Raw genomic sequence first — 23,135 nt, 5'->3', positions numbered from 1 at the left:
ATGTCACTCAAAGTGGAGTATCAGACCACAAGCAGCTGTACAGCTGGGCCTGTGGTTGGTCGCCCTCTGTGGTGGAGTGTGTGTGTGTGTGTGTGTGTGTGTGTGTGTGTGTGTGTGTCAGTGTCACACTTAATGTGTGGTCACGAAGGACACCTACAGTGGCATTGGTGACAGTAATACTCACTCCACACTGCACAGGTATGGAGTACAGTAGAGCATGCCACATGCCACATGCCACATGCCACATGCCACAGGGGTTAAGGAGGCTCTCCTCAGTCCCCCTCCTTGTGCTGCTGTTGATGAAGCCCTTGCTGGTGACGAGACACAGAAAGCTTTAGTTGGGGAATTTGCTGGGCCTCTGTAAGCTTCCTAAGGATGAGTTATTAAGACTTCTCTCTAACAGGAGAGAAAACAGATACAGTTTGATGACCTCTAAGTAAGTCACGTAACCCCTGTGAACTTTTCTAATTTGTGAGGCTAACGTGAATTTGGTTAATACTGACCTCCTGTGATGTGTGATAAAGACCATCCTGAGGCAGTGGCATCCCAAAGCATGGTCCCTGAGTCTTGGCCAATGACTGTTGGTGCTTTCCTGTCAAGTGTCTAGGGCCTTGCAAAAGTACACTTAAAAGTTTTCCATGACAGGACACTGAGAATGGCTCAGCTGGTAAAGCGTTTTCTGCACAAACATGGGACCTTGAGTTCAGATTGCCAGCATCCATGTAAGAAACTGCTGGGCAGTATATGACTGCAATTTAGGTCCAGCGAGGCAGGGACAGGAGGGTGCCTGGGTCATGTATGTTACTGCTGACCACAGGCTCGGCCCTGAACAGCTACTCTCTAGCAATGATCGATTGACTGAAACTTTATGGGTGTTGACTGGGAAGTCCCCTTTTCCTCTCTCTGCAGCCTCTTTTAACCGTCATTCTTTCCTTTGAGTCTGTGAATTGCCTCGTGGTTACTTCATAGAAATGTGGTTTGTGTAACACTGGCCCCACTGCAATGGGATTCTTCCCTTCAAGGTTGATTCAGGTTGAGGTATACCATAGGCTGGATAGTATTCTATTGTAGGTGTATACCATACTTATCCAAACCCCACACTCTGTTGGAAGGTCTTTAGGTGTTTCCACAAGACTTCTAGAAGAAAACAGGAAACCTTTATGCTTAGTCCGAATTGCACTGCAGCCTTGTAACTGAGTTCTAGTCAGGCATCTTGTCTCATGTGACACAGGGATGGAGAGGGCAGCCTCTGCTCCTCTCTTCACCTGGCTTTTCATCTTGTCATGTTCCCTGGAGAGTTTTAAAGGTGGCCTGGTTGTGATATTGGAATGTCCACGCGTCTTCTCTTCTTGGACTAGGGTTTTGGCAACCTTCCCGAAGCGTCGTAATGAAGGTGTACAAGGGTGAAGGCCGTGGAAACCCGACACCAGCATTCCTAAGTGGGTACTCCTGAGAGGGTAGTGAAAAGTCAGGCTTTTAAGGAGCCTGGTGGGTATCAATGAGATTTTAAGACTGTCATACTCCTAGCACAAAACCCCTCAGTCTTAAGTGAGCACAGGTTATGAGCATCCAAGGTAGAGATATGAAAATCCCTGTGTCCTGGACAAAGTGAAGAATGTCATTGTGGACATCTCTGTGTAGATGTATAATGTGCTTCCCCTGAAAAGTCGGTGTCATTTGAAATAGCTACTATTGTGGGCACAATGTGACCAAAGTTCACGTGCAGTCTCTCCCTCCCTCCCTCCCTCCCTCCCTCCCTCCCTTCCTGTTTCTTCCCATCTCTTCTTCAATGGTTGCACAGAGCAGCAGTACAGTGAGTGTGCTTGAAAGAGAAGCCCAGACGGCAGCCAGGCTCCCTGGGAGTTAGTGGATGGTTTGGGACAGGCTGTTCAGCTTTCTCCGTTGTAGCTGCTGGGATCAAGCCACCTCTCTGCCTGTGTTACCCCCAGGTCCTTTGTACCTGATGATGCACCCCACACCTGTCAGCAGTTGCTACAGAGTGTGCCCTGGCAGTGGGGGTGTCTCAGGACCTGCCCCCTCCCCTTAGAAGATGGCGTAAGGAGGCAGGGCCTGGAGAACACCGTGCACTTCTTTTGGTCCTGCTGTGGTGAGCCCAGTTCAGTTACTCTGTGTGCATGTCATAGACTCAAGTTTGACATGGGCCATTAGGGATCCTATGTTCTTATGTGTGAAAGACAGCGATAGCAACACAGTCCTCCCGACTCCCGGGTGTTGGTCGTGTCCTGTGGAGTGGAGCAAACGTTGCGCATTCAGCATTCGCAATGCTGGTCCATGTGGCAGGCTCGAGGACCTGGGGAGTGAACAGACCAGAGTCTTGTTGTGTGCAGTTAGCATGCTAAGGGCTGACAGACAGTAAATGACAGGCAGCTCTTCACTGTGCTGCCAGAGAAACAAGTCCGGCTGGGGGCTGCAACCTGCTGGAGAGGAAACTATGCTTTTAACTGGGCGAGGGTCCTGGTTTGAACTTTGAACAAAGACAATAAGCCTGTGTAGCCCACTGCAGTCTCCCAAGTGGAGAAAAGGGCCTGAGGTCCACAGGAGCTGTAAAGGGAGCCACAGGAGGCTAAAGTGGACGGAGCTAGGTAGGGAGGAAGGCTTCCAATAAGGACCTACGGTGAAGAAACTGGCCAGTGCAGACACTGGGGGAGGGACCTGCGCAGGGGGGGAAGAGATGGCCTTGCATTTTATGCCAGGCTCTGTTGTGGATCGTGGTGTCTGAGGATCCAACACAGACGCAGGAAGGTCAGCGAAAGGAGACGCTGTATGGAAGTACTGGATGATGTGTTTTGAGGAGAGGGCTGCAGTGACTGGCTAATCATTTGGAGTTGATACTAGCTAGCAAAAGAATCACGAGTGACACCTGGTCCCAGCCACCAGGCAAACAGTGATGTCATTTACTGGATGAGAAAGACTGGCTGGAATTATCTTTACAATACACTGTAGCCTTGGAGATTAGTATTGCCTTATTCTTGTGTCACAGATGAGGAAACCAAGGAGTAGAGGAGGCAAGAAGCTGTCCTGGGAGAGGCTGGGGTGTTGGGTTCAGGACCCACCCGAAACACTGCCTTTTCATCTCACGCTCGCTCCACGGTCTGAGTCTGCATGAGGACGGCAGATGGATGTGAAGTTTCACGGGAATACTTTGAAAAGTCGGCTCTTTCACAGCACACCTTCGTTGATGTTTATTTTACATTTCATTAAATGTACCCATTATCAATGTATAGTTACACTTTTCATAGTTTGTAGGCTTGGCAGCCATCGTCCTGGTTCAGTTTTAGATTCCACAGTCAGCTCCCATTCCCCTCCTCAGCCTTAGGCAACCAGGGCTCACCTTCTGTCTCCATGGAGTTTTGCCATTTCAGAAATTTTGGACAAATGGAATCATACGGTATACCCTACTGGGTTGTCATGTGTTTATCCATTGTTCTATAATCCATATGCTTTTAAGGGGCATTCTTGGCCTTTCTTAGAAAGATACACTCTGTACTGATAGGAAAACCATTGTTAGGATGTACCTTAAGACGATATTAATGAAAATAATAGTATTCACTAATGCAAGGCTCCGTAAACGTTATCTCTTGTGATCTATAAGTGATTCTGTGAGGATGGGTCTGTGGTTGGTGCTTGACCAAGGAGGAGTCTAAAGTGCCAAGAGACTAAAAGGCTTGGCCCGGGTGAGAGACTTCACCATCCCCCGGATCCCCCTGGGCTCTTCTGACTCCATAGTTAAAGCTCGCACGTCTCAGCTTCAGAGAGGGCTGAGACTTGGGGTAGGGAAAATAGGCTTGCAGATAAATCTGAATTTGTAGCTTTAAGAAAAATGTTTGTCCTGAATTTTCCATTTGGCTTTACCGTGTGGAGATTATGGTGTCTTAAAGGGATCCTTCTATGGGGCAATTTTCTTAGCATCACAGTGGCACCAGATTAAAGGCACATAATTATGCCATTAGGCGGAGCCTGCATGCTTGAGTTACGTTTTAAATATGGTGTTTGCCAGAAATACATTTTTTGCCTGAAGTCCCCGAGGCTATTTATGACTTTACAGTTACTGGATGGAATTTAATTAAGTATCATACATTTTTAAAGATGATTATATAATTGTATTAGATATTAATGTATTTTCTCCTCTTTGTGCCAAGTACATATTTGAACAGTTTTTTTTTCTATCTATGTGGCATTCCGATTAGAAGATTTCATCTCCTGTATCAACGAAGGATTCCTTATGTATTACAAGTATTCTGGAGCTGTGGAAAACATTTTCAACAATTCATTCACACCATTAGCTCAGAGTTGGTCACATGTGTTTATCCTGGGTCAGCACTGCTAAGCTGTGGCCCTGTTAACAGCAGTGAGCTGGAATAAGGACACGCTTTACACCCAGATCCCAGCCTTGGTCTCTGCTAAGACACTCTGCTAGTTCCACACCGTTCCGAGTCTCTAAAACGGAGTTGAAGCATTGTTACGCCAGCTTTTGAGAGGTAGTATACCCTCCATCTTTAACGACGCTTCTGTACAGTCCAGCTTACTAGTTCACAGCCGAAGCCCTGCACTTCTTTTTAGAGTATCTGGTTTAAAAAGAAAAAAAAGTAACAATTTTAGTTTAAAAGTTTTCCTTTGACTTATTTCAACTGCAGAGTCTGCTTTTTTTCCTTAAGAGATCAGTGAGTATGATGCTAGACTCTGAAGACGGTAGAAAAGACAAAAATCAAATCCCACCCCCTCGACCCCCTCCTTCCCTCTCCCCCTCCCCCCAGCTTCCAGAAGTAGAGCTGCTAGAGTGGAGCCTTGTTCAAGAGACAAAATCTAAGTAGCGTTTCGGCATTGCTGTCTCCCTTTCTCTCAACTCCCAGCATCTTTTCACTTCCACTCTGACCTTTCTGCTTGGAGCACTGCTGTTCTTTCTACAAGAATAAGTTTCAGTTAAAACCCTGGTCTGCTACAAGCTTATTTTCAAAAGTATCTGGTGGGAAGATCTCTAAGTTTCCTGTTGGGGTAATCCCCAGGACTGTCCCTGGCTTTTCTGGTCTCAGAGGCGTCCCCTCTACTGGGTAGAGCACACCATCTTTGCTTATTTCTGTTGCTAGGCCAGGCCTGCCCTTTCCCCCGAGGAGTGGCTGAAGGTGATGTCAACTGAAAACTCAGGCAAGATGTGGGGGAGGCTCAGAAATCTGTTGAATTTGTCTCTGTCTTCATATTGGCCTCATTTCTTAATAACATGACAGTATTAAGAAATACTTCAAACAGAATGGTTATGCCTGATTTGAGGCCAAGTCTTTAAAATGTACCAGGGCTGCATGAGACAGTTCCACCTCTGAAGGCCTGATACATCCAGCAGAGCTGTTTTCCTCAGTACCTTCTGCCTCGTGCTGCTGTTTGTTGAGGAAACCATGTTGGTCTAGTAGAAAGGCCCACTTCCTTGATTGGACTACAGTGTGTTCTCAAAACTTGTTCCACAAGTTCTTGTGGGTCTGTAAGCTAGAACAGCACCACGGTTCTGCTGGGTTCATGGCCAGCTCTTTAGAAAGGGCTGAGTTGTTGGTAGTGACAACCGCTTCACGTTGCATCAGCCTGGCAATGTCCAATGTCACTCCCAGCGATGTGAACATTGATCGGTTGGTTTCTGTGTTGGCAGCTTGATCTTTCATTGTGGATCCCCCATCTACCTTTCTCCTAGTGTTAGCATCTATTGGTGATGGTTCCTTGAATTAAGTAGTTCATTGGAGACTGTTTAATGAGCAAGTTAGCAAGGGGGAGATGAGACCTGCAATGGCCAAGTGTCCAGTAAACTCGATGTAGGACCCTTAAGGACAGTGGGAACTCAATGGAGAAAAGCAGAATAGCTGGGTTTTCCATTTACGGCATGCAAATATTCTTAACCTCAGATGCATCATAACGTACTTATGAATGTTGTGTCAGGTTATTTTGACTGTAAGTTGAGTTTGAGAGTAATATTAACTCCGTGTGTTTATGCTGCTTATACCACACAGCGTAGGAGCTTAGAGCATAGGATTATAAGGTGCAGTACCCATGTGGCGGAACAGCCCATTGTCCATTATCTTCTTCAGGAACCAGTTGAGATTTTCTGCTGTGTATGGACATGTATGACCAGACTTTTCTTAGGAAAGGTATGACATTAATAAGGGGGTGCTAGGGAGATAGCTCAGTGGCTAAGGGTGTTTACCTGTCTTCAAAGGATCACGCTTAGTTCTCAGAACCCATGTTGGGTGAGTCATAGCCATCTTAATGACAGTTCTAGAGCACCTAATGTCTTCTTCTGGCTTCTCTGGACACCAGCACACATGGCACACATACATACACACACATAGCATGCCTGCACACACACACGATATAAACTTCTTTAAAAAAAGAGAATGATGAGCTTGAGAGACGGCTCACCTGGTGAAGTACTTGTATAAGTGTATGGACCTGAATGTGAGACCCAGAGCCCATATAAACCCCAGAGCACCCTGTGTGCTCTGAGGAGACAGGAGGAGGATCATGGGTGCTCACTGGCCAGCCAGTCAGGCTGATTTGATGAGCTCCAGGCTCACTCTAAATATGAATAAGGTAGGTAGTGATTGTGAAAGACACCTGACATCAACCTCTAGCCTTCACATGTACCTGAATGTACACAGGATAAGGTATGTACACACACACACACACACACACACACACACACACACACACACACACACACACACAGAATGATAAAGATGAGATATGAGATAATTTTGTTTTAGTTCTTTCAAAACACAGGAGAAATTGCAGTTTTCAACCTGAGTCTTACGAGTGGTTTGGAAAGATGGATTACTACCGTGTTTCCAGGGAAGAGAGCACTCCTTTTAAAGAACCGTGCCACAGCAAATGAAATTGGCTCACCTTACCAGCATGCTGCACGCTGATGCTGCAATCGAATCTGGGGATACCCTCAGCTTTTGAAGGGCATGGAAATATGTCGGTTCCTCCTGTGTGGATGACCATTCTCTTGGTGTACCATAGCGTGCTTCTGGAAACCGCATTGTGACGAGGATCATTGTCATGACGGTTCTCAGAGTTGGGCGTCCCTCCCACAGTGCCTTAACTACAGATCATGCTTTTGACTAGACAATTGGTGTCAAGTAAATCTTGGCTCTGACTATAAGGTATTAAAAAAGAAATCTGAAATGATAAAGGATTTTGACATTGTAAAGTAATGCTTACAAAAGCCACAGAAAGAGGAAGTCACCTGATTTAGTCTTCATTTTTGAGGGGATAGGGCAGTGGTGGGTAATCTAACATTCAGATGTTCAGGGAGCCTTCCTGAGACTGCACAGCTAATGGTGGTTACTTAGAGTCTAAACTCACACTAGAAAACACCCTAATACCTGGGTGTTTATGTGAATGCTAAATGCTTCCAATGCATGATATAGGACTATAACTGACTTGACTTCACCAAAGCAGAAACATTCCCTGCTCACCAGATCACAAATACCTGATTATGCTAACAACAGAAAGCGTGCTGGTACCCACCCATCCTGTGTTCCTGCCTCCCTCCCATCCATCCCTCTTACTATTTTAATCTTTTTTTTCTTGTCAAAGGAATACCATATTTTATTGCCCATAAACATTTTTTTCAGGGCCTTCCATGTACCCTGAAGAGCTGTATGATATTTTTAAATCGGTAATTGCTCTCAGCTTTTAAAAAGGCATTAAAGGAGCTTTGGGCTGTTAGATGCTTTGAGAGTCCTAGAAGGTGCCTAGGTAGATTTGAGCTGATAGTATGTTTTAATACATGTCTTGGGCCAAATCACATTTAAAAAAAAAGCAGACCATTCCTCTGATCATTTTTATTTCATAAAATCACCACTTAGCCTTTAAATATTTAAAAACATCACCAGGGGGGTTGGGGATTTAGCTCAGTGGTAGAGCGCTTGCCTAGGAAGCGCAAGGCCCTGGGTTCGGTCCCCAGCTCCGAAAAAAAAGAACCAAAAAAAGAAAAAAAAAAAAAAACATCACCAGGGAATTGACCTGGGGCCATCTGAGAACCACTTGTCCCCTTTTCCATACTCTGGGCAGTTCTAGACCTGAGGCTTTCTGAAGGTACCTCTGGGGAAGTGTGTGGATGGTAGGTGGGGAGGAATTCAGGCCCTAAGTCACCCCCTCTGGTAAGAGAAGGAGGAAGAGAGAAGGTAGCTGAGGTTAGCCTTAGTTCCTTAAGGCTATAGGCATCCCTTCTGTGTGCAGCCCGGGAAGCTCAGAGAACTTGCCCCAAAGCTGCTCACTAGACTAGTTACCGTGTTCCAGGGGCACGGAGGATCAGCATGGAGAACTGTATCCACTTGGATACGGTTTGTTCTCTGATGCATGATTCAGACAGCTTGTGGTAAAATAAAAGCACATTTGGCTTTGTGGCAGCACTCCTCAGATGTGCCCAGAGAATGCTTGTTTGCTTTCAGTGCCCTAAATTACAATTCTTCGTGTGCTTCCTGTTTCACAGTTAGTGACTGAGATCTGTGACTCTAACAGGACTGTCGTTTTTCACTCTAGTCCATTTCTGCTAGAAACTAAGAGGCCTGTGTACTGTGGAACATGTTGCACGCATGTGCTTTGAGGAGAACAGCACGCATAGCTGACGAATTTCAAAAACATCCTATTTATAGTCCTTGAGAGTAATTGTCAGACGCTTGGTCTGTGCGCTTTTGCTAACGTCATGTGGCTCAACATGGCTTTTTAAATGGAGAGAAATTGTTTTTTATGTGTGGGTGATTCATTTGATATTTCTCTATAAATTCATACCCCAACCGTGTCTCTGAAGTGTGTCACTGCAGTAATAGCCCAGGGAGTTTTCAGCAATTAGCATTGGAGTCAACATGGGATGGTACTTTAGAGAACTCACAACTCTGTGTGTGTGTGTGTGTGTGTGTGTGTGTGTGTGTGTGTGTGTGTGTGTAAAGGGGAGGGCTGGAGGGAGGCCAGAGGAGGATATCAGAAGTCCTACTCTGTCATTCCCCACCATGTTCATATTCCCTTGACATGGTCTCTTCCTGGGCCTGAGCTAGCCTGGTAGCCAGTAAGCCCAAACAACACACTTGCCTCTCCTTCCACCGAACCCCACCGTGCCTGGGATACAGGTACATGAATGGCCACCTGGCTTTACAGCGTGTTGGGAATTTGAGCTCCATCCTTGTTTACTCAGCAAGTATTTCCCGTTCTGAGACCTCTCCCTAACCCTCGTATTTTATAAATGCTCTGAAGTCACACAGGACCTAAAGGAGCTTGTCCCTTGACCTCTAACTTAAAACAGCATTGTTGGCTGTCACACGTGGTCTTGCCTTATCATACCTACCCCATGTGCTTGCCACTACCGAGAATACAAATAGGAACAGGAGACGGAAGTTACTGGTTACTGAGATGGTGATGGCTTTATTGCCGAGGAAGAATGATGAAGTTTGAAATCCTATGTGGAAGAGACAAGTTCTTGTTTATCTAGTAGAAAGTCTAAACATATTATGTGTTAGAAATAGTTTCTCATATTAGAGACGAAAGCCTAGGCATTTCTTTATGTGGTTGAGAACTTTCTTTGCTGTTTCTCCATTTTGACTTCTAGGGCTGCATGACTTCCTGTGGCTAAATATATATGGGAGGTTTTTTGTAAATAAATATAAGAGAAATGTGTTTTTGTGGATAAACATGAGAATAAAACACGAGTTGTCCTCATGGTGGGTGACTGAGGCATCCCAAGCGTCACCATGACCTGAGTCTTTTGCAGACTCGTGACATTTATTGGTTCTAACAGCGCACAAGAGAGAGTAAGAACTTGATGTTGCCTAGAACTGTGCGATGTGTGAGATGCCCCTTTCCTGCGGGAACTCAAGAGCTCTCATCTTTGCGTTCTGACCCTGAATGAGCCAGCAGGTAAAGTGCAGGCACCATGTCCATGTGCAGGTATCAACGGTACTCTCCGTGTGTGCTCCCCCAGCATGGCGTCTTGCTGTGACTTTGTACATGACTATTGACATGGCTTTCCAATGGCATGAGACTTTCGATCTCATTAGTACTCAAGAGGATTCCTCTCAGATTTGGGCCTGGTGTGCTGGGCTAGCTGTAAACAGTGGTAAATATAGAGATAAGAGTAGACACAGGGCTCTGTCTGGAGCTTTGGGGTCAGCCTTAGGTAAGGTAGGATTTCTACTGCTGTGATAAGACATCAGAACCAAAAGCCAGCTTAGGAGGAAAGGGTTTCTTGTGCTTATACTTCGTTTGCTGTTCATCAAATGAAGCCAGGGCAGGAACCCGGAGGCAGGAGCTGATGTAGAGGCCGTAGAGTGAGTTGATGCTGCTTACTGGCTTCCTTCCATGGCCTGCTCAGCTTTCCTCCCAACCCAAGAACCCAGGACCACCCACAGTGGGCTGGGCCTTCAACCATGAATCAAGAAAAGTCCCACGGGTTGGCCCACAGCCTGATCCTATCTTCTTAACTGAGGCTCCCTCTTCTCAGATGACATTAGCTTGTGTCAATTTGACATAAAACTATCCACCGTAAAAGTTAATTGAAGAATGGAGGGGACGGACACCTCTGGGCATAAAAGTGTGGGTGGCTGTTAGTTTGGACTGTGAGATGATGAGTGGCTTAAGTGAGAGCAGGCCAGGAAGAAGGTCCTGTCAGGTGTAGAGTTAGGAAGGGCCTGCCTCAGGTTCACGGATAACTTCTTGCTGTATCCTGACATGGCAAAGGGGAAGAGTAAAACCCTTTTCTTTATCCCTTCTTCATGGGTGTGAAGGCATCACAAAGCTCCACTCTGTATTTCCTTCACAATGTCCCACTTCCAAATGCTGTTGCATTTTGGGTTAGGGGTCAAAAGGATGGATTTTAGGAGTGACACAAGAGCTGATCTGTGGCGTAATCAAGGTGGTCAGTGATTTAGACTCCATGGGAAGGTGGCAGAGTGGGTTCTTAGATGCAAGGAGGTGTTGTGCAGAGAAGGGAGGTCTTCAGGGGCCCATGGTGGGTGTGGAGGTGAGAGGGAGGGAGTGGTAGAGGCAGCAGTGCTGTTGCAGGTCAGGACTCTAGCACATGACCAACTAGAACTGGTCACCCAAGCCCAGGAGAGAGCACTGTGGCTGAGAACTGATCTTGTCCAGGGCGTTTGCTGCTTCTCACAAGCCTGCTATTTAAGAATTGTTTGTTGGCTGAGAATAGCACTATGCTCAAGCCAGGGGGGACCCAGGGTCACTTGTTAGTAGCAGGTGGAGAGCAGGAAGGAAACTGGCACAGGGTTAGTGTTTGCCCAGACTTGACTGGTTTGTCCAGGTATAGTTAGTAACAGAGCCTTTGTGGACTCCAGAAACAGTGATGTGGCTGTGGTCGATGGCACAGACACCCAGCTTACATGCACATGGTTGCACTGATGCTTACTGCATGTGTGGGTGAAGATCCTGACTGACGATTTGTCCCACAGGGGCTCCCATGGTGTGTTGATCGTCATTGGCGAGACCTGGCTGATCTCTTTGCATTTTTACTGTTTGAATTCTAAAGGAGACTACACTGTGGTTCCCTGAGCTCTCTTGTCTGGGTTTGTTTTAGATGACTGACTGTTTGCTCTGCTAATATTGGAAACTTGAGTCCATCACATTGCCACGGTCTCTGTTATTGTAGCTCTTCTGGACTCTCTTAGGAGACAGGGGTCTTTCCTGGGAGCTCCTAGGAGCTCACCAACCTTTTAAGACATAGCTGGCTAGGACCAGTTAGAAAAGGAGGTAAGGGAATGAGGAAGAGGAAGGAGAGCTGAGCCCTTTACTTTCCAGCCTGAAGAGAATTGGTGTGGGAAGCCTTGTTTTCATCGACTTCTGGGAAAACAGGCATGAGGGAGCAAAGCCAGCGGGAGGGATCTGGGGTCCTCAGAGTTGCTTCTCCATGTGGAGTGCCCCATGCTTGTGTTGCTTGTGGAACTCAAGAGCGAGGTTTTTATGTGGGTCATCATTTTATTTGGAGGCCACCATGTGCAGATTATTTCCATGCCCAAGATGTCTTTATTCATGGTGAAGGGGACGGAAGACCCCGTGGTCTGAGTGCCGTGGGATGAGAAAGCATTCCCACGGACTACTGCTTGCTTTCCCCTTTGGGCTGTTCCTGTGTTCACTTGATTATGCATTGAGGTTTCCCAGGTCTGGCTGGCAGCAGGAATCTGTCCTTCCAGTCTTTGGGTCCCCTGTAGAGCTTTCCTGCCTCCTGAAGTGGGCCTCTGACACTAAGCTGGCTGTGCTCTGGAGGATGTGGGGTTATCTCCATGGGGCTGAGTGAGCTTCAGAGAGCCCTGTCTAGCCTGTTCCCCTTAGCTGGTGTTTATCTGTGTTGCAAGCTGTGATCTGTGGGAGTGGCAGGGAGTTCCTTTATAAGGTGGCTTTTGTTCATGTGTTTCTATTATCTTTGTTCCACACATCCTGACCCCCTTTCCCCAAGGGCAGTGATATCCAAGGGCCTCTTAGGGAGAAAGCCTCATCATGCTCTTTGAATGGCATCTAAACCATAGCATCTAAAAGCCTGGCTCCTAAGAAGTGGCTTTGTGATGGCAGGGTGTCCCTCCCACAAGGCTGAAATTCAGAAGATCTTTCTAGTAAGCAGAGGACTCGGTTTCTTTTCCTCCCCTCTGTAGCTTGCTTCTAGTGTGAACTTTTCCTTTTCCTCCCTGGCTGCTTGGTAACTGCAAGTGAGTCTTCCACCTCCATCCACCCTATCTTTATGATTGGGTGGAGTGATGTGTCTGGCCACAATGTTTCTTGACCCTTTTCTAGAAAAATACAAAAAATAAACAAAACCCCTAAATCAAAAGACAGGCGGAGAGCAGTGCAGCCAACTTGTGACAGCACAGAGATGAAGACACACTGAAATTCAGAAGGGCAGCTCAGAGTAGGTGGTGTGAGCTCAGAAGCTGCACCCATATCCTGTTTTCAGAGTTCTGTGGTCTGCCCTGTGGTTCTGCATTTCATGTCCCTTGTCACTTATTAGCCCTGAAGTACATTCAGTTCTCGGTTACATATATCTGGATCTTAAGTGAGACCCTGACTCTCTTGTTAGCCAAGGGATCTATCCTCGCTTCTTTTCCTGGGAAACTTTTGCCTTGTGACCACTTTTCTCTTTCTAGTTCTTTAAATCGAGACACAGTATGAGAGCATGGGCCCTGGAATTCCACCGTTTGGGTCTACCTTCCGGGTCTGCAGTTCATCAAGCAAGTAAAGGAGCTGCCTGAATTGTTTCCTTGCTGTTGAATAGGAATGGTGCCCTTCAGTGGATTTACAGCAATGCAGTCACTCGCCCACCATGTGCCTGGGGAGAGCGAACACTCAATAAACAGCTGGCAGCATTGGTGGGCTAGACAGTGAGAGCATGTGCTGCAAAGCTCTCTGCGTGAACATAGGCTCGCCTGGTGTCCACTCTGCTTTCCAGTCATGTCCAGGGAGTCTTCTGGAAACTTTACATGCAGTTACGGGACAGCACAGCAAAGGTATTTTGAAGCTGAGCGGCGTGTTCTATCGACCCATCCCTCCGAACCCAGATTTGATATACACCGGATAATAACAGTCTTTGATTTTGAGGACAGAGGTTTATTCTAGTATCTCACACCCAGAAGAGTCACAAAAGATCTGTCAGCAATAAGCTAGAATTGAAACGGCCAACCTGGACAGACATCTTCTGCAATTGTAAACAGTATGGACCTTAAACAGTATGTCTTATGTCGAATGGGCATCCATTTTAAAACACTTGGCTGGCGTAGTCACCTGCAGTGATGCCAGAAGTAGATGTCCCCAGGCACATCTAGGTCTGTATTAGGCTGCATTGAAAGGGATGACTCTAGACATTTTCTACAAGAGTTGGTTTCTAGTGGTCTGAGGCTACTATTTCTCCATGTGCAAGGGTGAGTCCAAGTGTGGTCTTGCCTCTGCTCCCTCCCTGGCCTGGTTTCCATTAATGTCCCTTCTTGTACTTGGCCTTTCTTGTTCCCCAGATTCCTCTCTGGAAAGCCCTGCAGAGGCCTTGGTCCCTCTTCACCTGCTTTGTTTTCTGTCCTCAAACAGGTACATCGCAGACAGTGTGCGTCTTGTAGGCCCTTCCATCCTGTAGTCTTACCAGCTCACCCTGTGCAGTCACAAGCGTGTGGTATGTTTGTCCTTAGTTTACTGGAGCCCCAGGGGTCCTGTGGCCTGGGAACCCCCTCTCACACTAGCCAAGCAGCAGGGCATGGGCTCTCTAGTTCTTCATCCCTGAGGAGAGCTGAATACTCCTCAGTCTCAGTGAGTTACTGTCTCAGACGGAAATGGTATTTGGGGAAATTCTGCAGAATACATTATTGTGAGATCTGTCTTGGTATGAAGTTAAGATACTGGGAGAAGTGAATTGAAGGCCAGGCATAATCTGTGCCTCTGGCCTTTAACAGCTTTTTTAAAAATAGAAATTAGGAAAATAGCCATGTGCTCATTGCCCTTGCATGTGTGTGGATGAATGATGGATATTGTCTGCTTTGCTCTGTTCCTTATCTAAGCCATGTGGGAACTGTCTTCTAGACTAGCATGCTAGGGTTTTTGTCCTTTCCCTTGAGGAAAATTGGATGCTATTTTTTTTCTTGCAAATAAAAAATATGTAACCTTTTGGTTCTGAACTCTAGGAAGCAAGTAATTCAGTTAACTTTCAGACCTGGAAATTACATTAGTCCTGACCAGTGGCACTCAGGGTGTTTTGTGTATTGGATTCTTTGACTTTCTAATTCTGCTTTATTTACGAACTTGTATATCTGACTTAATTTATATGCACAACACAACATTTATACTGCCAATAGTTTGCTTGGAAAAGAATTTAGGGAATGACAACATTTAAAATAATTTTTATGTTCTTACATGGAGCACTGAGGGCGGGCTTTCTTTCTTTCTCTCTTTCTTTCTCTCTTTCTTTCTTCCTTTCTTTCTTTCTTCCTTTCTTTCTTTCTTCCTTTCTTTCTTGTGTAAATAGTGTATATGATGTGTGTATGCCTGTGTGTGCACATGTGTTTATGTGGGCAAATGTGTACCACAGTGCCTATGTGGAGGCCAGGGAACAACCTTGGGGTCTGTCCTCACATTGTTGGAGACAGGCTTTCTTGGTCTCTAATGTGTATGCCAGGCTAGCTGGTTTTAGGTTTCAGAGGATTCTCTGCCATCTTGCTGGTGGATCACTGGAACAGTCACAAGCAGAATAGGATGACAGAACTACAAGTGGGCATAACCGTTGGGGCCCATTCATACTGACCCACTAGCCTCTCTGTTGCATGGATGCTGGGAATTCAGACTCAGCTGAGCCATCTCTCAAGCCCTGCAGCCAAACTTCTGCACCCAGACCACCTGACCCAGGGCCTTGCCCTGCTACTGAGTTACAGCCCTACTCCTTAATGTTTTGCTATAAGGTTTTGCATTAATAATTAGTTAATAAATGCTCTCACAGGGTTGCTTCCTGCCTCAATGGTTGAAGTTTCCAAATGGAAGTCACACACACACACACACACACACACACACACACACACACACACACACACCCTTTACATTTTAATATGTCAGAAACAGCACAATAGCTAGTTAACGGCCTAATCCCACACTGCTAGAATCTACCTCTCACTGACAATTCCGAGATCCTACTTACTAATTCCTATATTCCACCTTGGCTGTTCTTAACTCCAACTAGTCTGCCTTTTGGGCCGTGTTTTCTTAGCCTAGAGACTGGAGGTGTTCTCCTTGCTTCTTTCTGTACCCCCTGGCGGCCTCTGTGTCTCCTCCCTCCTAAAGTGTGATGGACCTCCTCCTTCCTCTCCTCCTGGTCCCAAGACAGGAGGGAAATCCTAAAATCCCACCTCTGTCTGTCCTTTCCAGTGATTGGCTGTTGGCATTTTTATTTACCAATCAGAACAAACTGGGGGCAGGTTCTCAGAAGCTACATGCAGACCCTCTCATGTAAACAGGTTTTTGGGCAACATAATTAGCTTTTACAAGTAGGCACAATAAGATATGTGTGAGTGCGCGCGCACGAGTGTGTGTGTGTGTGTGTGTGTGTGTGTGTGTGTGTGTATGTGTATGTGTACATGTGCATGTGTTAGCCTGAAACATTTGATCATCCTGTCTTAGTCTCCCAAGTTCTGGAATTAAAGACATAAATTTATCCCACCTTGAATTTGAAATTCTGTTGCCGCTGTGCTTTTTGTGTTAGAGAATGGGTCTGGAATACAGGAATGCCTGTGTTGGCACAGGTAAACTTTGTGTTTGTTTGGCTATGCTCTGGAGAGCAGTTTTAGGATTGTCAGGCTGAGTGTGGAGGTGGGTGCTGACCAATAATCCACTCAGCTCTCATGGATTCTACCTGATTTATTCCAAGTGTGAGATTCTTAGGTACTGTCCTGTTTGAAGGTAAATATTCAATATTTCAGGGCCGTTAGAAACCTGTTTTTTGAATAGTAACGTGATTCTCAGATTTTGCTGTTTCTAGGACAGTGTAGTACGTTTTGTTGTTTCTGGAAACCTAGCAGCTGCTGTGGCCGTTTACAATGGCACTTAACAAGCGTGCACCACTTAGGAGAGAGCTGCACTTTAATTGGTCTTTAAAGTTGTATCAGTAAGTAACTATTTTAGCTGAAAACTAAGGGAACAATTTACAAAAATTAGTTTGTTTGCTCCTTTGAGTTTAAGGCTTGCTACACTGTAGATAGTTTTCAGATGTTTGTGTTGGGGTGCATTTTTATGAGAGGCCATGGAAATTAATAGACAATAAGTTTTATTTTCATTATAATCTGACACTGTCTTTGAATGAGTTCCTATCTTGTTGCTGAGATAGACTCCCCCACGGAAACCAGTTGAGGGAGGAAAGGTTCTTTGACTCGCAGTTTCAGAGGGATTGCAGCTTGTTCTGGGGTGGTGGGAGATATGGTGGTTTGAATGGCTTTGCCCTGGGAGATGAGAGTGTGAGGTTGCTTTGAGAGTCAGAATCACAAGGTCCATATTTAGTGACCTACTTCCCACAGTTAAGCCTGGAATTTAAAGGCTTCATAACTTACCCAGACAGCCCCTCCATTTGGGGAGCAAATGTTCTGGCGTATGAACCTGTGGTGAACATTTCAGATTCAAACAAGAGCAGCCCTAAGAGAAAACGTGGGAACAGACTTCTTAGGTTTTGCCTGAGTTTAAATGAAAATGTCCTGTCTTTTTGGAGGAATGTGGTTGAGAGATCATTACTTGAAGTGCAGGGGAGATCATTGAGCTCACTTGGGATGGAAGTGCAGGGACTGCACTTATGAGCTTGTCCCCACATATGTGTGCTGGAAACTGAATTCTGATAGGGATAGGAGCAAACCCTCTTACCTGTTGAGCCATCTCTCCCACCCGACCCCAGTAGTTAAAATTTCTTTTTGTGACAGGATTTTCCAAGATGACCCTTTTCTTCTATCTAAAGTATAGTTCCTAGCTTTCTTGCCTTCTGAATGGCTTCCTGAATGGAAAATAAGCCCTGAGGGCTGCTGTGATTTATTTTATAAACGGGACTAGAAAGTGAACAGTTTGGCAAGCTCCCCATCTCGCAGCACCTCTGAGATGGATCCCTGCCCCCAGTAGAGACTTGTTATATTTATAAACTATTATTATTTCAGAATCATCAAAGGAAACGTGTAGCGATGATAGGGAAGGAACTTGTTTATTCTGGAATTTTCTTCACTTTATTTTAAACATCGAGGAAATGACTGAGAAAGCTTTGGCAAAGTGAAGACAGATGGGTAAAGAGCAGACTGAGTTTGTGGACTGCACTGAACTCCTAAGTAAGAGCAGATATCCTCTGCATGACACGTGACGAGCCGTTTGCCTTCTGGGAGTGTCTTGAGGGAAACTGGGTGATACTTCAAATTGATACAAGTTTTATTTATTTCATGAAAGGCCAGCAGGAAGCTGCACTGTGAGTGTAGAATACCGTGTTCCCTTTCCGGCTGTGCACAGATAGGGTGCAGAGTGGTGTAGACTATTCTGATCTCTGGGATAACATGGATCTGGACCCGGACTTCCTGCTCCTGGCTACTCGTGACCAGTAATGCACAAATTAGAAAGCAATCTCTTTACTTCTTGCAGAATTTAAAGGACTGTAGGTAACTTGTGTTAAGGGTAGAGGTACCTGGGGGGAAACATACAATGTTATTAAAGTATCACATCACCTTATCTCCTTTGTTTCATGGAGATTTACGGATACAGTCACCTACTGCTTTCCTGTGGGTTTACTAAGAGATGGATTGTGGTCCTTATGCTTTTCCTTCTGTCTCCTGTGTCAGTCCTGTCAACTATGTCACAGTCTATTTACTGCAAAGACTAAGGCCTGTGTCGTCATCCCCAGCTACTGTCCTGAAGTCTGGATGTGGTGGCCTTTGATCTGTAGAAGCCTAGAACAGAACTCACCAAGCGCATGTGTAAAGAGAGTGTCCCAAATGCCATCATCCCCCTCCACATTTCTACCAGTCTGTGTGTTCTCTTTAGAGATGGACAGATAGAAAAAGCAACAAAAACCATGGGTTGCTTTTGAGATACTGAGCAAGTTTTATCTACCACGTTTTTGTAACAAATGGCCCATTCTTACAGACTCAGCCAGGAGAGCTTACATTAGATGCCTAAGGGAATTTTACCCAGCCATTTGTTACATACTAGACAAAAGATTTTTGGAGAAGAGTTGTGGGGGCCAGGGGACAGTTGAGCATATGTGAGTGAATTCTGTTCTCAGTGAATTGGGTTTTGTTTTTTTACTTCATTATTATTTTTAAGAAGCAATACTGGCACTGAAATATGCTAGCCATGTCGTGCAGGTCTTGGGACCCCTTTCCCATTGGCAGCTGTGCAGTGTTTTCTGTGTGGGAGAAGGCTAAAGTACAGAAGGAGGGGCAGAAAGAACAGATAAACTCACTGGGCATTTGTTTTTAAAATCCCACATGTCCAGTGATAAACTTAGGAGGAATACAAGAGAGCCACACACGAGCCAGGCAGCATCCTTGGGCATGTGTGGTGACTGTGTCCTAGTGTTGGCTTGGTAGGAGATAGAGCATTCTTACCTTTCACTAAAATCAACTTCTGTGTAGGATTCTGCACTTATAATTTTGCAGTCTTTGCTTTGATAAAGATTTGTTTTCTAACAATTTATCCATAGTAACCCATCCTGTTTGAGAGAACAGAGATTGGACCTTCACCCAATGCACACATGGTAATTAGAAGTGGGCCCACAGCTCAAGTCTAGTCTTCCCCTTGTAATTGGATTCCACAGGAAGATACACATTTTTTTTTTTTTTTTTGGAGCTGGGGACCGAACCCAGGGCCTTGCGCTTCCTAGGCAAGCGCTCTACCACTGAGCTAAATCCCCAACCCCGAAGATCCACATTTTTAAGTGAACTGTGGTATTGTGAGCACACCCTGAGGTGTGCGTTTCTAATTTGCCCCGGAGCCTGTGTATGGTAGGAGTCGGGGTGACATTACCAGGCAGATGTGAAGGCCTTCTGTAGTTGGGGATAGTGTGTGTAAGTAGTCAGAGGTGACTCAGCGTGCGCCAGATGGTGACGCGGTGGCATCCGTCCAGGACTGTGGGTAGGTCTGACTTTTAGCTACGAGGTGTGTTGTCAGAGTGAGGGAGCCACTTCATCAAGGACAAATGTTTGCTTTTATAAATAGCTAATTAGCTGACACGGAGGGTGCTTGCTTTCGAGTAGAGATGAGGTTTTCATGTCCAACTGAATTGTTCTCGTAGTGTTAGGGGTGGTGTATGCCTGCTTTGGGAAGAGTTTGTTTTGCATCATTTGTTCTGGTCTTGTGTTATATGAGACCACTAAATTGCAGAGTTCTGCCTTCTGAGTCCTGTACTTGTCTCTCTGCAGCCAGATGATTGGTTTCCAGTAGCAGTGTTCCTTCAAGGTGTCGGGTCCTTGTTGTGAGTGCCTTTCTGTGGCCACTGTCTTAGCTTGCCCTGTGTGCTCTTCTCCTGTCCTGTGTTCATGCTTTCTCTGTTCCTGCTCCATGCCCACTTCTGCTCCTATCCTGTGGTCAGATGCCACCTCCAAGTGTTTTTCACCAGCCTGTAGCCTAGGACAGGATACCATGCCTGTCACACCTCTAAGCCTTTGGTCTGGAAGCTGGAGATAGAGACCCTGCTCTTGTCATTCCTCTTCTACCTCTGGCTCCCCAGAGGCTCATCTTAGCCATATGTGTTGCTAGTCACAGCTCCTCGGTCAGCACGAACTGGGGACCAGAAGCCCCAATTTGGTCATGGCTGGGGTGGCTCTAGCATTTTCTGTGGATTAAAGACTTACTTGTACAAGACATGTGACTTTGTCCTCAAATCAGGATGAGTGGGCCACTCTACTCTCTAGGGTGCTGCTCTAGGGCCAAAGTTTCGAGAGCTCACCCATTGGATGGACTTTTCTGTGCTTAGGAAGGGTGGCTCCAGGGTGTGCCGGACGCCTTCACGCACCTCCTACTGTCCTTTCCTCTTGGTCTCTCCTGAGCTTGCCCTGCCATATCGTCTGCGCCCCATGGACTCCTGGTATCCCGTCCATCCTCATGCCCACCACCTATTCCTGTCAGGACGTGGCTGAGCCCGGCCAGAGAGTCACTAGCGACTGAGATCCTGTTCCCACTTCTGGGGGCCTCAGGGTAGCCTGGAAATGGACCATGTTCCTCCTTGGCCCCCACTGCATACTGACCTTTAACTTTGTCTGTGGTTCACCCCATTGATTTATGTATTCACTTTAAATCCCGATTGCTGCCCCTCCCCTCCTAGTCTCACCCTCATATTCCTCTCCCCCCACTCTCTCCTCTGAGGAGAAGGGGAGTCCCCATGGGGACCAACCCCCCCCCACACCCCTGCCTCTCTGCACATCATTGTCATTCTGGAGTTTCACTTACACCTCATTCCCATTTCCTTCTGTAGTCAGTAATCTTTCTACCATATTCAAGTCAGACCGGTAAACGCTGACGTCGCCAGTTCTTCCTGCTGACCTTAGACAACTCTGCCTGGTCCTGGACCCCGCCCTCAATTTACATATTTTCCATTCATATTTGAAGAACAGTCCCTCTTAATTCCTACAAATCACCCCACTAGCCTATTTTAATCTCCTCATTTGTCAAAATATGAACGTGTGTAGTAACATGCTGATGTCTGTTTTATATACTTTCTGTGCTTTCCAACTTTATATGACTTATCATTTTTAAAGTCAGAGCACAGTTAAATGTTCTTAGTCGTGTGTGTGTGTGTGTGTGTGTGTAACACATATGCCCAGTAAACCTATTATTCCCTTATCTATAGGTTGTGTTATAAGGAAAACACTGACTCCAGTTGGAGTTGAAATACTATTTTTCCCTCCTCAAATTTTCTACTGAGCAGATAGATGAGTGCAGCCCTGAGACTCCAGCTTTTCCTTTGATTTTGATAGCAGGCAGCGAGCCTTTCAGATGTGAGGTGAACTTTGGCACGCTGGGGCAGCGTTTGCCTTTTGCTTGCCTCTGTTCTGGCGCAGGTGGAACTGTCTCCTTCCCTAAGAGCACGGAGAGGGTGTATGTCCTGTGGTGATGAGGACATTCCTCCATGGCTGGGAAAGGACCTGACACAAGCTGCAGCCACTCCGTGGGTTAGTGTCTGGGTCATTTGCTGGTGACAAGTGTGGCCACTGAAGTTTTATGGCTGGAAATTGCAGTGGTTTCAGAAACAGGACGACTCACTCTCTGCTTACTGCTGGGTTTAGAAGGGATATTTGGCTGCTGTGTGGCTGAGGCAGCATTGTCCTAAAGCAGTGTGGCTCCCAGGCTTTTGTCCTGTGTGGGCAGGAATCCAGATCTGATGGCAGCCTCTCTCCTGAAAATGCAGCAGTCTGTCATGTTTTCATTTCCTTGATTCACATCTTTTATGCTATAATTAGTGATTACTGAGATCTGGAAGGCTCCACAGCTCTGGATCTGACACCTGACACACTAGAGTAGAGAGAGAGAGAGTCAGAGACAGAGACAGAGACAGAGACAGAGAGAGACAGAGATAGACATCATCACACGGGCAGCTCCAGGCTTGTGTTCTGCTGTGGCTTTGCTAGTGTGACTCCCAGGATGTGTCGGTGGCATGGCTCGGTGATGGAAAGTTGCATATATTCTAATAATGTCTTCTGTGAGAAGACCATGCAGGCCTGTACATAAACCAACCATAAATGCTTTACAGTATCGTAGTTATCACTGTACTTGGAAATAGGCTCATTTACTATCCACCCATTTCAGCACGGGCTTGGGAGAATAGAGAACGTACTGCAAGAATTGCCTAGTGGTTTCCCTGCCTAGTGGTTTCCCTGCCTAGTGGTTTCCCTGAAGAAGCTGAGGCTGTTATTTACTCTTAGTCCCTTCCTGAGGTTGCAGCTGTCTTTAGGAAGCAGCCCTGGCCTGAGAGGATTTTCAGACTTTCAGATCGGAAAGAGGGTTATTATATTACCATAACCATGACTGAATGCACCTTTACCCTGGCCTGCCTGTGATGCTGAGCCAAACACAGACTCCACCCCCCCCCCCCCAAACACACACACACTCACACCCCACACCCTACACCCCAAGCCTAGATCCTGGTCACTTTCCCTACATGCCTTGGGCCCAGTCAGAGAAATTGAAGATCGCTACTCTGTCTGTGTGCCTGTAACATTTCCCATCATGCCTTGTTCTTCTGAAGGACCTATCATCCCAGGTGTCTGTTACTGTAACAGTTCCCATCATGCCTTGTTCTTCTGAAGGACCTATCACCACAGGTGTCTGTTACTGTAACAGTTCCCATCATGCCTTGTTCTTCTGAAGGACCTATCACCACAGGTGTCCGTTAGTGTAACAGCTCCCATCATGCCTTGTTCTTCTGAAGGACCTATCATCCCAGGTGTCTGTTACTGTAACAGTTCCCATCATGCCTTGTTCTTCTGAAGGACCTATCATCCCAGGTGTCTGTTACTGTAACGGTTCCCATCATGCCTTGTTCTTCTGAAGGTCCTATCATCCCAGGTGTCTGTTACTGTAACAGTTCCCATCATGCCTTGTTCTTCTGAAGGACCTATCATCCCAGGTGTCCGTTACTGGCTGCTTCGCAGGTGAAC

At 46.2% G+C, this 23,135-nt stretch overlaps 1 protein-coding gene across 5 annotated transcripts in view; it reads left to right on the top strand.

Annotated features, from left to right (window-relative positions):
• Fam107b (family with sequence similarity 107, member B) overlaps positions 1-23,135 on the top strand; it is a 206,371-nt gene that overhangs the window by 148,101 nt on the left and 35,135 nt on the right. Inside the window, exon 2 of one of the 5 annotated variants that reach the window (XM_063276704.1) lies at positions 3,002-23,129. The exons of the other annotated variants lie outside the window; for them this stretch is intronic. The gene's annotated coding sequence lies outside the window, so the exon portion shown is untranslated. The remainder of the gene's footprint in view (positions 1-3,001; positions 23,130-23,135) is intronic. 5 annotated transcript variants of the gene reach the window in all.

Source organism: Rattus norvegicus, chromosome 17, assembly GCF_036323735.1.
Source record: "Rattus norvegicus strain BN/NHsdMcwi chromosome 17, GRCr8, whole genome shotgun sequence".
In the NCBI taxonomy this organism is placed as follows: domain Eukaryota; kingdom Metazoa; phylum Chordata; class Mammalia; order Rodentia; family Muridae; genus Rattus; species Rattus norvegicus.
Note: the sequence above shows the minus strand (reverse complement) of the source record. Positions and strands in the feature narration are given on the sequence as shown.